The sequence below is a fragment of the Cryptomeria japonica genome, chromosome 3 (genome assembly GCF_030272615.1).
Source record: "Cryptomeria japonica chromosome 3, Sugi_1.0, whole genome shotgun sequence".
Classification (NCBI taxonomy): Eukaryota; Viridiplantae; Streptophyta; class Pinopsida; order Cupressales; family Cupressaceae; genus Cryptomeria; species Cryptomeria japonica.
Genome location: NC_081407.1, coordinates 101,375,141 through 101,390,806, shown reverse-complemented (window position 1 = coordinate 101,390,806; position 15,666 = coordinate 101,375,141).

The following is a 15,666-nucleotide window of genomic DNA, read 5'->3' as shown; positions in this document are numbered from 1 at the left end:
GGATGCATGATTTTTCTTTACTATTTTGATGTTTTTTTTGTATTTTCTTCAGGACATTTTTCTGAATGTTTTTGATGTTTTTCTGGTATGCATGGGAACCTGATGATCTGTATAGCTTATGTATAAAACCGTTTGAGGTGCATGCTATTGATTGGATCTGCTAGCAGTTCTCCTTCTGAAGTAGCCAACTGATATGCCCTGGACCCAAATACAATAGTGATAACATATGGACCTAGCCAGTTTGATTCAAATTTTCCTTGATGTTCTTGGTTGGGTTGATTATGAGGATTCTCTTGAAGAAAAACATCACCTACCTCAAATGTGCGAGGTCTAACTTGATGATTATAGCTTCTGCTCATGCGTTGCTGATAGGCTTTGAGGTAATTGTATGCAGCTTGTCATTTCTCATCAAGTAGCTCTAAATCTTGGAGACAGGATACCCTATATGCTTCATCATCTATGAGATTATGCAAGGAAACTCGTAGAGATGGTATCTCAACCTCGATGGGAAGGATGGCTTCTGCACCATAGACTAGTGAGTAAGGTGTTGCACCTGTAGGGGTTCGAATGCTAGTTCGATACGCCCATAGTGTTGGATTCAATTGAACATGCCAATCATGACTGGCCTCATTGACTATCTTCTTGAGGATTTTCAATATGTTCTTGTTTAATTCTTCAGCCTGGCCATTGCCTTGTGGGTAATAGGGAGTGGAAAAGTGGTGTTGGATGTGAAATTTCTCACAAAGTTCACGGACATCTTGATTTTTGAAAGGAAGCCCGTTATCCGTGATGATGGACATGGGTACACCATACCGATAGATGATGTAATTAAGGATGAATGAGGCAATCTGCTTGTCGGTGACTTGGGTAAGTGGAACAGCTTCTATCCACTTTGTGAAGTATTTGGTGGCTGTAATAATGAATTTGTGGCTGTTGGATGAAGATGGATGGATTTTACCCACAAGGTCAAGTCCCCATTGACAAAAAGGCCATGGTGTTGTGATTGGTTGCAATTCCTATGCTAGTGCATGTATTAGGTCTCCATGAACTTGGTATTTCTTGCATTTTCTGACAAAATAATAGGAGTCTTTTTCCATAGATGGCCAATAGTATCCAGTGCGCATGAGTTTCTTGGCTAGTGAAGGACCACTTGCATGAGTCCCACAAATTCCTTCATTTACCTCTTCTAAGGCCTTTATTATCTCATCCTATTCCAGACATCAAAGGAGAGTACCATCAAGACTACGTCGGTATAGGGTTTCAGCAATAATGGTATAACGAGTGGTTTGGCGAATGAAGGTTTTACGTTGGTTATTCAATTGGTTAGGAGGAAGTGTGTGATCACGGAGGTAGGTGTAGAACTCACCATACCATGGGGATTTGGAACCAACAAGATGACATATCATCTCAGAGTGGGGGATATCATAAGCGGGAATCCAAAGCTGTTCTACCAAGAACTCATAGCATGTTGAATTATGTGGAAGATCTAGGAGAGATGCAATGGTAGCCATAGCATCAACAACTCAATTCTGATCTCTGGGTATCTGCTCAAAGGTGATAGTAGTAAATGATGCATTTAAATTGTCCACCATTTGCTTGTACGACATGAGTTTGTCATCCTTGGTCCGATATTCATCTGTTACTTGTCGGATGACCAGTTGGGAGTCGCCATATATTTGTAACTTTTTTAATTTCCATTGTATGGCTAGTCTGAGTCTTGTGACCAAGGCCTCATATTCTGCTATGTTGTTTGTGCATGGAAATGTGAGCTTGTAAGACTTCGGGATGCTGTCACCTTGAGGTGTGATAAACAGAATACCTGCCCCCGAGCCATGCCTAGTGTATGAGCCATCAAAATATAGTTTCCATGGCTGTGCTTCTGTGATCATGAATAGTGCTTCATCTGGAAAATTAGAAATGAGAGGATGATCACCTATGAGTGGTGCATTGGCTAACTAATCTATAATAATTTGGCCCTTGAGAGCCTTACGATCCACATACTCAATGTCAAATTCACGTAGAATCATCACCCATTTGGCCAAGTGGCCTGCCAATGTTTCTTTACTGAGTAAGTACCTGAGTGGATCGATCTTTGCAATGAGTTGAACCTTATGTGTCAATAGATAGTGCCTCACTTTAGTTGCTACCAAGATTACTGCTAGGCAAGCTCACTCAATAGGTGTGTAACTGAGTTCATAGCCGACTAGTGTGCAAGAGATGTAGTAAACAACACACTCTTTGCCTTATGCATTGTGTTGAGCCAATAATACTCCCAATGTTGTATTTGTTGCTGAGATATAGAGCAATAGAGGCTTATTTGGATCTAGTGGGATCAACAATGGTGTATTCATGAGATAATCTTTAAGCATATGGAATGCTTGCTGGCATTTGGCATCCCATTGAAAGTAGATGTTCTTGTGTAGCAGGTGTGTACAAGGGTGACACTTATCTGCTAGTTGTGCAATGAATCTGTGGATGGATTGTAGCCGCCCTTGTAATGTCCTTAGCTGACTGATGTTCTTGGGAGGTGGCATGTCCATGATTGCTTTGACCTTTGCTGGGTCGACCTCAATGCCTTTGCTTGAGCTAATGTATCCTAGAAGCTTCCTTGAGGTTACTCCAAAGACACATTTCTTTAGGTTGAGTCACACATGATATTGTTCCAGTCTATCAAATATTTTCTCTAATATGTTTGGATGACTTTCTCTTGTGAGTGATTTTGCCAATAAGTCATCAACATAATATTCCATTATAGTATGCATCATATTATAGAAGATAGTGATCATTGCTTGTTGGTAGGTTGCTCCTACATTCTTTAGACCAAAAGGCATTACATTCCAGCAGTATGTTCCCCATGGACAGGTGAAGGTTGTTTTATGTTGATCCTCTGGTGTGATCGTTATCTGGTTGTACCCAGAAAAAACCATCCATGAGTGAAAGCATGGCATGTCTTTCTATTAGGTCCACTATTATGTCGATGTTTGGTAGGGGGAAGTCATCTTTAGGACATGCCTTGTTCAGATCTTTGAAGTCAGTACAGATACAGATGCCCCCATTGGGTTTGCCGACAGGCACAATATTGGAGATCCAATCTGCATAATCAATTGGTCTAATGAAACCAACATCCAGGAGTTTCTTAAGTTCTACTTTAACTAATACCGCAATCTGGGGATGTATCTTACGAAGCTTCTACTTGACAGGCTTATCTCCTTCTGTTACTATGAGGTGATGCATGACTAAATTAGGATCAAGACTAGGCATGTCTGCATATGACCATGGAAAATTGATCTGACACTTCTGAAAGAATTTGAAAAATTTAGGCTGTTCCTTTGGAGTTAAAAGAGACACCAAATATATGTGGTGAGGAGTTTCAGGAGTTCCCACATTGTATTCTTTTGTTTCCTTGATGAGAATTGTTGATCTTTCCTACTTTGTACTAGAGGGGAGAATGTCAAACCTTTCATCCGCAGACACTTCAAAGAGGTTTTCTCCGTTGGATACACTTTTTCTTTTTACTTTTGTGGAATCAAACAGTGCCACAGTGTGGTTTGCACTGGAAGATCCATGTTTTATTGTTATATTTTTGCTGCTAAAAGGTTTGGCATCCACCCCAAAGTATGTTGCGCTATTAAGTTCTATGGCGAATCCAGCTTTGTGATCCCCACTCGGTATGTTATCCCACAATTCCAACAAGTCAATGATTGCCTCATCGTTTTGGAAGTGGTCAAGGCACGAGGGATTAGGTTGGTTCCATTCGATGAGTTCAGGATGGATAATGGGCATTACCTCATCGATTAGGTTAAGTTTGTTAGATGTGTCAGTGAGGGTTAAGATATTATGGTGAAGGTCGTCGATGGTACTCTCGCTATTAGAATCGGGCGTAGGATGTGACATAGGGTCTGTGGAAGATGTTTCTAGTTCAGGAACCCAAGAGGTCTTTATTTGTGCTTCTCCGTAAATAGGGATGTCCTTGTGAGGTGGAGGGGGTGATACGTCTTCCTCATCTGAAGTATCTAGAGGTACTGAATCAAATTCCCACTCATGTGAGTCATTCTCTGAGTCACTTTCCAAGATTTGGTTGCTATACCATATTGGGATATCCTTTGAGTTAAAAACTGCAAGTGTGATCAGCTGATGTACCTGGATAGATGGAATGATTGGTGCTACAGGAAGAATTATGGGGATCAATGAGCCTAATACTAGGAGTATCAACATTGTTGATTCTATTGCTTCTATTGGAATTGTTGGTGTTGTTGATATTGCTAGGGGTTCTGATACAGTTGCTACTGTTATTGGTGCTATTGATGTCGTTGCTGCTATTGATGGGGTTACTGGTTTGATTGGTGGGATGACTGGTGTTGTGGATGGTTTTGCTTGGATTTTTAGCCTCAGTGGGGCAGTTGGTGTGGTGCGTGGTGCTGCTGATATAATCAAAGGTGACCTCTTTGTAGTAGGTTGATATAGAGGTTTGTTGGGTTTCCCTTTGAATCTGAGTTTAGGAAGGATCTCCTTTTGAAAGCCTAAGCTTGTGTTGTCTTTGGGCTTTAATTCTAGCTACAGCGGCTCATGTTGCCCTTGCTTACAAGGTCCCAAAGCACTTTGACCATCATATCCCATTCTTTGCATAATGAGAAGGCCTTTTCCATACTAATTAGTAGGAAGCTTAGCATGTGGGATGTTCTTGGTGATAGGCTCTTTATAGATCCATTCTGCTAAGTCCTCATCCCTGGTCTCTTCTTCTTGACTCTTTCCCAGGATGAACAATGTCAAAGTACATGCTGGTTTGACCAGTGGTGCTTGAAGTAATTGTTGAGGTTTACCATGAGTTCTTGGTGAAGTGGGCATTTGTCCAACACAAAAGAGTTGGCTTAGATTGTATTCCCCAGGGCCTTCCTCTACCATTTTCATCTTGAGCTTTTCTTGCTTGGGTATAATGGTGCTTGAATTGGAAAGAGAAGCTAGAATTACATATGAGGTGGAGGGGATAGCTTCTCTATTGTTGGGAATGATAATCTCTGGTTGATGACTTATATCATGACAATATGCAAAGGGATTTGCATCTCCTAGGATTGTAATTTCTACACCATTGTGAGGGAACTTAATACACTGATAGTAGGTGGATGTAACGAGTTGCATGGCATGTATCCAAGGTCTTCCTAACAAAAAATTGTATGGTAGAGGAAGGTCCAGAACTTGACATATGATATGTTTTACTATGGGGCCCACTCGAATTGGTAGCACCATTGCTCCTTTGGATGACCACTCTACATCATCATAGGCTTTGATTGTTATCTTCTTGCAGGGATCCACTGATTCAATTGCATATCCCAATGTTGTGACCAATTGTAGTGTACAAATATTCAGACCTGCTCCATTGTCGATCAAGACTCGCTTGATCCTGTGTTGGTTTATAAACCCTTCAATATGGAGTGAGGCATTATGAGGTTGCTGGAAGGATGTGTTATCACTTTCAGAGAAAGTGAGAGAAGGTGATGACCTTAGATTTCTAACCATGGCTTGAAACTGATTTGTATTTAAGTTTGTAGGGACTGATGCCTCTTGGAGAGCTTGATCCTAGATTGTTCTATGAGATGGAGATAGGCACAATAGCTCTAAGATAGATATCAGTGCAGGCATTTTATCTAATTGATCCATAAGGTTATACTGCTTTGGGATAGATGTGGTGCCTTGTGGAGCTGCTTTTATGGTAATCTTACCGTGACATGTAACAACATTGCCGTTGGAACTGGGATTTTTGATAGTAATAGTTGCAATTTGTTCACTGGCATCATACAGGTGATTCACAGTGCAATTATATGCAGCTCGCGTATAATCAGTGGTATCTGTGTTTCTCCTTGAAGTGGAAGGACCCCTTTGATCTGGTGATGGAAGTGGATTTTTAAACATGAGATGATCATTGTTTGTTGTCTTTGGGTTGTGTCCTTCTATTTTGATATCACCTTAGTCAATAAGATCTTGAATAAGATCTTTCAATCTGTGACAATTTCTTGTCTTATGTCCTTTTCCTTGATGGAAATGCAATGTTCATTATCCTTCCACCATGAAGGTTTGACCCAAGGCTCGTAATTTGATGTTTTGTGTAAGGTTACCAGATTTTGAGAAACCAATTGACATAACACCATTTCAAAGGGTTCCCCTAAGGGAGTGTATGTTCATTTTGGTTTAAAATTTTGTTGATGATGTCTGGTTTCCTCTTGAGGTACATTGCATCCTTGATTTGGAGAAGCAGTTGTGTTATTCTTGGGTGGGGGATTTTGTCCTATAAATCGGACCATAGGTTGTGCACTTTTGATAGTTCTTTCATCCACAACCACGTCGTTGACAACATTTTTGTTTTTGTTCCAGATGTTAGGCTTGTCACTATTGAAGCGCGGATGAGGGACGTCCTTTGGCTCATTGTACATTTTGATCATCCCTTTTTTTATGAGGGCCCGCTCACACTTTAAACCTTGAGTGATCATGTCATTGAAAGAATCTATGTCTTTTACGTCCAGGTGAAATTCCATTTCGTCATTTAAGTTGGAAATAGATATTTCCACTAATTCTTGTTCAGGTAATTGAAGGGAATGTCTGCTAGACATTTGATGCCATCATTGTAGAAAGACTGAAAATAGTTCTCCTGGCTTTTGTTTAGTGTTACATAGATCAGCCATTGTGATATCACGTTCAATGTTGTGTGAATGATGTGCCAAGAACTTCTGGAAAAGTTCTTCAAAGGTCCTAATGCCACCTGGTAATCGGGAAAACCATAAAGTGGTTGTTCCTCCCAAGCTTTGGGGGAAAAGTCGCATTAGGTATTTATCCTCGTATGCCACTTCAAGGCAAGCGGAATGGAATTCTCTGACATGATCGCAAGGATCTCCTTTTCCTTGGTACTTTCCAAACTTGGGTGTTTCAAACCCTCGTGGAAAAGGTGGCATATGAAGATTCCTATCAAAGGGATAGGGACAAATGTCGTTAAGTGAAAACTGATTAGTTTTCACACTACTATGAAGTTGTTGGGCAAGATTCTCAACTTTTTGCCGCAACATGTCTATTTCATTTGGAGGAGGAGGAGGTGGGGGATTACCTTGATGAAGGTTGTATTTGATGTGATCTCAACCTCTTTCATCATCCTCATTATGACTTTGTTGTTCTAATGCTTACCTGAGTTGTGCAACGTCAAAGTTAGAGGGTAGTTTGGCTCCCTCTTGAGCAAGTCTTAAAAAGTGAGCATCTGCATTGCTCCTGAGTATTTCATCAATCAATTGATTAAAGAGAGGGTTGTGTTGTGCTCTTTCAATTGTTGTAGGAGTAGGAGTACTTGGATTTTTGTCATTTGCGTTTCCTCCAAGAGCTTCTTGGAATTCATTGATATTTTCCTCCTCTTCTTCCTCAATTTCCATTTGTCTAGTTCGAGATCTGGTGTGAGCCATTTTGTTTACAAGTTTTTGTTGAAGTTGGGTGAAAATGATGATGAGTTGTTGAAGAAATGAGAGATTTATGTTTGGTGGGGTATTTTGCATATGAATCTCTAGCAGTAAAGGTAGATGTTACCAAAGTTCTTTCTTGAATTGCTTGTTGTGTTGAATTAACAAATTTTGATGGGATAAGGTTTAGAGAGATCTGAGATGTGTTACGGACTCAACTACCTAGTAATTAGAGGATGCACTCATAGACTAGTTTTAAACTATGTAGAAATGTCTCTTAGGAGGAGTTTATCCTAGATGTAGAGACACTCTAAAAAGTGATGTTTTATGTTTGATTCAAGCAATTTCTAAAGAGAACTTAGGATAAAAACCTCTTGATATTTTGAGAGTTGAAATGAATGGATGATGTGTGGATGGGATATTGGATCAAAGGTTTAACTTCATTAGAAACTTTGTGTTACAAAAGGAACAAACTCTTCCTCTTCTTGTTCAGGGGTTGGTGGTTCTTCCCTAGTTGAGTTATATGTGATACAAATGTCTGGAAAGAAGATAGGATTGATCTTGCCTCCCTTGTTCTTGTGATAACTCAAAGCTCGGTATTGAGTAAAAGCCCAATGGTTTAATGAATCCTGATCAAACTCATTTGTTTTCCCTTGAAGGTATAGACGCATATGATGCAGGAAGGTTTTATGAGAGACAAAGATTTGTCTATTAAGATAGAAGAATTTCCTCCGTTTTATGAAAGCCTTTGAGGTCAATGGTCTTCTCTTCAAGTTGACATGTTGATGAAGATTCTTCTTTCTCAAGATGTGAAGAACGGTCATATAGTTTGATACTTTCTCTGTTGCACTTGTTTTTGATCTTTTTGTTGGTATTTTTGAAAATGTTGGTGTTGGATGAATACTTGTTATTGGAACTGATTTTTGAATTTCCTTTGACAAGAGAACAAAGCAAGCACACAAACACAAGAATGTTGCCTCAAAAGGCACAAGTAAGTGTGGGTCTAGATTAACCCAATCCTTGGACTTTTATGACCCTTTCCTTCAAATGTATTTTAGTTGTTTTTCAAAGCCTGAAGTTGGCTCAATTTGCACTGGTCTGACAAAAAAAAGAAAATACTTCAAACACTCTTTATCCCTAAGGTCAAATGCCCAGTTGTGATAATTTCAGCCCACATCTTGATATTTCTTCGACTTTGGTAGTACATACCTTATGAATCTTGCCATGGCGGGTAAGGATGTGATATACCAAGTCTTGCACGAGCATAACGAATAGATGATCCCTATGATGCGGGAGTCACCACTTTTATCGGGTTACAAGTAACCTTTCAAAAAGCTATGTTTCTACTCAAGGAAATATGTATGGTGAGTATCTTGGGAGCAAAACCTTCTATGCTCTTGCACTGAACTTCTCACAAATATCCTCAATCAATAGAATGGGTGGGCTACTACTTAAAGGTGTTTAGTAATGTTCGATGTTTTTGGACATAAGTTCATTCTACAGTGACTCACTTAAGAGATTTGTAACTTGTGGTGGGGCCCATTTGTCCTTTTGGCAAATTACACTATAGGAACAGCTATACCCAAGGCTACAACTTTTTCTCTCACCTAATTTCTATAGCAGCTCGCAGGATTTACCGCGCGAGGTCGTTCCCAAGAGTGATCGATCTCTTGGCAGGCCTCTCTTAAAAAGACAAAACTTGAGTGTTACTAACACTTTTCTCTTGCACCTAGGACCACGAAAGCCAAGGGAGAGGATAGTGTGTGTTAGAAGTAGGACCACTCGACAAACTCTTTTGCACAAGTGTGCCAAACACAAAATACACTTGTTCTTTTTAACTTGTCATTGAAATGATGTTTTATCTATTTGGAGATGTTGCTCCAACAACCATGATGTTATTTTTAACTTTAAAGGCAATATGTTTGAGTAAACTAGGAATTTGAAATCCTGGTCAACTGAAATTGAAACATGTATGCATGAAGTAAATCGTTTTTACAAAATGAGACAAGTTGATTGTTCTTTTTTACTTGCACCAAAAATTGAAGTGTTGATTGTGAGTTTTCTTTAAGTTTGATGCAATAAAATGAGATTTGCCTTGTCTTGTTTTAAGCACCAAAATAGAGTGTATCCTAACTTGCAAGAAACAAAGTTGTTTTTGTGAATTTTTAGATCACCAAAATGAAGTGTTCCTACAATTTATTTTTAAGCACCAAAGGAAATTTTTTAAGTTTGCCTATCTTGCATGAAAAAACAAAAATTTGTTTTTGTAAGTTTTAAAGCACCAAAAATGAAGTGTTTTTTATCTTAAGCCACAAAAAGGTTAGTTTCAAACCTACACATGAAACAAAAAGTTAGTAAAATCCAAAGATATGGTGGGCTTTGAAAAGCCTAAAAAAAATAATTTTATCGGTTACAAGGCCCTTTTTACAATGTTTTTTTACAATAGCGCTACTCTGTGTGAAAATAGATGTGCTACTTAACACAAACATGCTAAAGTGTAGACAAAAATGCTAAAGAAGAATATTAATGCACAAGGACAAAAAGTGCTAAAACCTAGACAAAAATGCTAATAAAAAGACAAAAGAGCTATACTATAGACAGAAGTGCTAAACATTGGACAATAGTGTTATTGTAGAAACAAAAGCGCTAGACTACTAAATGACAATAATGCTAAAGCGTGAACAAAAGCACTGAAGCGCGACCTATGTCAAGCTAAACAGTCAAAAAGTTAGTTATTAAAGAAAAATTGTTGTTAGATTCATGTCAGGTTCACCAAATGATGCTCTGCAAAATGGGAAGGTTGGTCATGATAAAAAAAAACAAGAAAACCAATTTGTTAGTGTTAGAAATCATAAGCAAAACACTTTCCTAAACAAGCATATCAAGAATATCAAGAAAGACACTATGAAATAGATAAAAAAGCATAATAATGATGAATACTAAGAGGGGGGGGTGAATTAGTATGCCAAAAATCTTGCACTCAATCACTTAAATAGTCTAGTGATAAACTAGTAAAACAGTTTAACAAACAAACTGATTAACACACATGCAAACCAAAATACAAATAAGACATTCAACCATAGAAGGAATACCACCATAACACAAGATATTTGATGTGGAAACCCAAATGGGAAAAACCATGGAGAGATGAAACTCATAAGTCACTATCTATAGAATAGGAACCAGACTGGTTAAGGTCTTACAATGTTCTTTACCAGAACAGATCCTGTTAGGAATCTCACTCTCTGTTAGGAGATAAGTCCGATCAAGGACTACCTTGCTAGAGGATTTTAGATCCACAGATGTGAACCACCTTGTTAGAGGATTTTACAAAGGCTACTCTAAGTGTACCTGGTTAAGGGCTTCAGACTTTTCAAAGAGGTGAGTAATCAACAAGTATATGATCTAGCAAATAGCACATATTGCTTGGTTAGATCCAGTATAGCTCATAGCTAATGCATTTTAGCATTACTCCAATCTTTTGTAACTCACACTTAGTTACCTCTCACAAAGATTGATCTTTCACATATAATATCAGTCATACAAAAAATCATCAACCACCTTAAATCCTAACAACAACATTATACCCTCGACAAAAACATAAAACCCTAGACATGATGTCCTTATAAAGGAGTCTGATGTCATGTCGGTCCAATAGGATTACAATACAATTTCCTAGGTTCAATGCACCTAGACATATTCTGGTAACACGACATAAAAAGCACCGTTAAAGTGTCAGCAGCATCAAACAATCGGTGGATGGTAACTCATTACAAAAATGTCGGTTGGTAACTCATCACAGAGTATTACCGATTCATACACAATACCGGTTCAAGCAGAATACTGGTTGCCAGTTTGACAAAAATGAAGACTGGTAAAAATGTGTTATGCTGTTTTGATCCCTCGTACCACTTGAGATCCATGAACCGCTTGGGGTCAACATGCTGCTTCAGACCGGTAAACACATTCTGCAAAACACCAATAGTCTAAAGACTACAATACAACATACCAGTTGGAACAAATACCGGTTGAGCTCTAACTCATACATATAAAGGAGATCTCAATGCAAGTGTGTGTCCATCAATGATAATCACATCATAAACATAAAAAATGCCAACAATCTCCCCCTTTGGCATTGATGGCAACACTTAGGAAAATAAAATTTTGACATCTAAGTGTTTTACAACAAAATCATGCCATTAGCAAAGTTGCTCCCCCTAAGCATATACACTATCCCTTTAACAATACAATGTATAACAATTTTTCATACAGAGCATAAACATTGAGATATTCAGAGCATATACCAAAATTTTAATTTTAAATACCAGATACTTGTCCTCCTTAGAATACTTCTCCCCCTGTGCCAACAATGACAAAGTGTAGTTGAACAACCCTTGTTTTCATTTGATATTAAAATAATAAAAGTTTATGACAATAAGGAATAGAACTTGTCAAAAACAAATTTAAAGTCCTGTAAGAATTGTTTCATCGATAAAGACTAGGACTCAAGTAGGGAGGTGGCTACTTCTTTCTCTATCTACATCTGGGAGACCTGTTCTTCCATGGTGTCAATTGTGCTCATCTCCTTTGTCACTGTTAAGGCATCCAGATTTAGATAGCACTTCTGAAGAATTTGCAGACATGGGAGTAGAACCAGTTGTAGCTCCTGCAAATCTCAAGACCGAGTGCTGATCTCATGCTCTATTTTAGCTAGGATGTGAAACCGGTGAACGGTTTGCCCATAAGCTGTGAAGGAGTCATAAGGCGGCTTGAATGTGCTCATGTAGGATTGTAAGTTGGATTGAAGCTTTTTATTTTGAGCTAGTACATCATCATAGAATAGATGGGGTTGGCAAATCTTGTTGAGTAGAAGATTCCCCTCATCTAGAGCATTCCTTATATCCTTTTGTTCTTTTTGCAGTTTAGACCGGAGCTCATTTAACTTCTTCACCAAAGCAATATTTAGAGATTTTTGATGCTCTTTCTTGACATTTTCCTCTGTTGCCTCTTCTAGGCTCTGCACCTGATCATCCACTACTATGCATAGGAGTTTTAGTTTAGCCAGTGGTGATTCAATGTTGGGAAGGTTTGTACCGGGTATCAAACCGGTAAGAGTGTCCATCGCCACTTGGATCACATCTTGTTCCTTTTTCCTCCGTATGACTTCAAGGTGTTCTTGAGCAACCTTGATGCTCTGCATCAGCTCCATTTCACTTGTAGACTAGAGGTTGATAGGACTAGTGAGGTTAGTCAGTTTGGCTTGACTATCGGTTGCCTTCGGAGTCTCCATCTGGGTGCTCTTTACCGCTTCTCTTTCCTTGTTCTCTTTAGATTTCTTCTTTTTCACTTCTCTCCTCTTCTCTTTTTCCTTATCCTCCTCTACCTTTTTCTTCTCCACTTCTCTCCTCTTCTCCTCTTCTTTGTCCTCCTTTGCATTTTTCTTTTCTGCTTCTATCCTCTTCTCCTCTACTTTGTCTTCCTCTGCCTTCTTCTTCTCAGCTTATATCCTCTTCTCCTCTACTTTGTCTTCCTTTACCTTCTTCCTTTCAGCTTCTATCCTCTTCTCCTCTGCTTTGTCTTCCTCTGCCTTCTTCCCTTCTGCTTCCTTCTGCTTCTCCTCTTCTTTCTCTTCCTCTTCCTTCTTCTTCTTCTCTGCTTCCTTCCTCTTCTCCTCTTCCTTTTCTTCTTCTTCTTTCTTCTTCTTTTTCTCATCTTCTTTTCTCTTCTCCTCTTCCTCTTTTTTCTTTTCCTTCTCTTTCCACTTCTCCTCATCTTCATCCTTTTTTTGCTTCTTTTCCTATTCCTTTTCTGCTTCTTGTCTGTCCTCGGCTTGTTTATCAGCCTATTCAGCTTGTTGCTCCTGTTTTGTTCCTCCAGATGGTGTTTCCTGAGTAACATCCTCTACGTCCAGAGCATTGATATCAATAGTTTCAATCGGTTCAACAACCGAATTTCCTTCATCATCAAACACTTCATCTGGTTGTGTCGTTGTCGGTTCTTGTTCAGCCTTCTTGCTATCTTGAAGTGCTTTATGCATTTGAATTGTTGTTGTCATATGCAGATGAGTATATTTTTCAACATTATCTATTCTTCCTTCCAACAACTAGAGTCTTCTTCTGGTGAAGAAGAGTCCTTTATTTTGGTTGATGACATCAAATAATTCTGAATTGGACAGGTCAGGAAAGTATTGAGCAAAAAATTTCTCCCTCATTTCCTATTCTTTCTCTATGGCAATGCGCCATTTATTATCTAAGGATTTGTACAAAGAATCTAGTGTCTCAGATCTAATTTCTGAGGGTGACTAGTCATTAATACATAAATACTTAATGATTTCTTTTTCAACTGCTTCTTTTTCATCATCATTGAAATCATCAAAATAATCAATCAAATCATTCAGCACTTTTCTCCTAATATTTTTTATGTTTCTTTGACAATGTGTCAAAGGTTTGTAGGAAGAGATATCAATATTTACCAGTGCAGATGATGCCAGTTCATTCTTTGTCTGTCTGACCTTCTTGGGCATCTCCTCAGACACAGTCTCTTTAGAGTTTGGTTCATTGGTTTGGTTTTAGTCTTCCTTTTCATCTCGAAGACTTTAGCAGGTGCTGCTTCTAGTTTCTTTTTAGCCAGTGACCGCTTGGTCACTTTAGGAGTTGCTGTAGTAACCGATGCCAGTGCTGAAGGCACTGCTTTTGCCTTCTTCACTAAAGGTTCTTTTCCTTTCTTTGCAGAGGGTTCCTTAATCGATGTTACCCTTTCTAGATAGGTTTCGGTTCTCTTCACCTTTGGATAGAGAGGTGAGGCAATAAGGGTAGAGGCATACCCGTCCAGCATATCATACATCACCTCATAGCCCATTGGCTTCACTTCTTCCTCTGTAGGCTCAACAGCCTCCATTATGCATTGATCCACTTTAATGGTGAAATAGATATCGTCTTCATATTTCTTGACAATATCACCTGATATTCTCATCCTTTGGCTCATTTTGTGTCTGAACTCATCAAAGTATTTGTTCAGAACTTTAGGGTAGCTAGTTCCAACTGCTTGCAGACTTTCTTTGATCTGCTTGGTAACCGATTGGTCTGCAGACAACTGAATGTTTCCCACTCCTGGGAAGTATCCTTGGAAATAAAATAATAATCTGACTAGTAGTTGACCAAACTTGAATTTCAATGCGTTATCTTGTTTGATTGATTTCAGATTCAATAGGAGTTGCCATTGCATACCAGTGCAGAGGTCGAATGATGCATCTTCCTTGATCATCCGGTAAGTAGCATTTACCGCTGCAACAGATACAAAGTTAATTCTGCTGGATGAGAATGTTCGGTATCCAATCACCATGCACACATATTTCATGAGGTCATCCTTGATGGAATTAACAGTCATACCTCATGAGTCGCTCATTGAACCAGTGAGCTTGGATATTTCAATCTTGCTTACCGTCCTTAGGGCTAGCACTTCCCCTATATTGCAGAAATTGGTGATGGCATGAATTGCTTGCGATGTAATATCATGCATTCTCTCCAGGTACGTCTTGTCACCATGGACTCTACTTAGAATGATCCTAATGTGATCATCTGTGAAATCTTCCATGAAGTAAACAGCATTGTGGAGCTTCTTCTTCTCCAGTATAATATACTCTGGTTTGATCTTCTTATCTTTTCCACAAAATAAACCTAGCTGCGAGTGGATAGCTAGAGACCCTAGGTCTTCAATTTTGCAATCTATGTAATCTGAGATTCCTTCTTCTACTATAACACTAGCTGGTACTTGAGACAAGGCATTATATTTAGACTTGCGTTGAATAAAGCTTGGAGACTTGATAGATGCACTAGAACTAGTATGAGAAGTGAAAGCCATGATAGAAACTTAAAAACTCAAGAAATACCTTTTGAAAATCGTGAATTTAGGGCTTTCAGATTCTCCTTCACCTCACACTCCATTGGTTGCAGAATCACCGCTTTGTGTTCTTCACTTGACTATTTGCAATTTGAATTTGAATCTCCTTCGCGGTTTCTCAATCTCTCAGAATCGTAGCACAAATCACCTTTTCTTCACTTTTCTCTTTGAAAACTTTCTTCACTTGGAAAATGATAAGTGAGAAATGATTTCAAAATTCCTTTTAAATAGGTTCCTCACCTACCACAATTAATGCTTCACTATTAGGGCGTAAACCCTAATTTGCCTTTTACCGTTTCCGGTCTTCCATCACAAGACAGGTATCACACACCAGTTA